We start from the raw sequence: 292 nt of genomic DNA, 5'->3' as shown, positions 1-292 counted from the left end.
TTCATTACACCAAATACACAAAATAATGTTATTTTTAGCAGCATCATATGACCCCTTTAAAAAAACAAAAAACGAATTATTCCTGTGGTAGAAAACGTGGCACCAAGATAGGCTACTTTGCTATAGCCCCAGGGCCCTATGTGTTCTTAATCCGGGCCTGCATTTACCCAATACTGTAAAGAATTTCCCCCATTGACTGACTGAGTATTTGATGCAATACTCTATAAAGCACAATGTAATATAATAAAATGTAGTTATTGCTATAATCCTTTAAAATACATAGTCAGTTCAC

This window comes from Sinocyclocheilus anshuiensis, unplaced genomic scaffold (assembly GCF_001515605.1).
Source record: "Sinocyclocheilus anshuiensis isolate Anshui unplaced genomic scaffold, SAMN03320099.WGS_v1.1 scaffold2823, whole genome shotgun sequence".
NCBI lineage: Eukaryota > Metazoa > Chordata > Actinopteri > Cypriniformes > Cyprinidae > Sinocyclocheilus > Sinocyclocheilus anshuiensis.
This window is presented reverse-complemented; position numbering follows the sequence as displayed.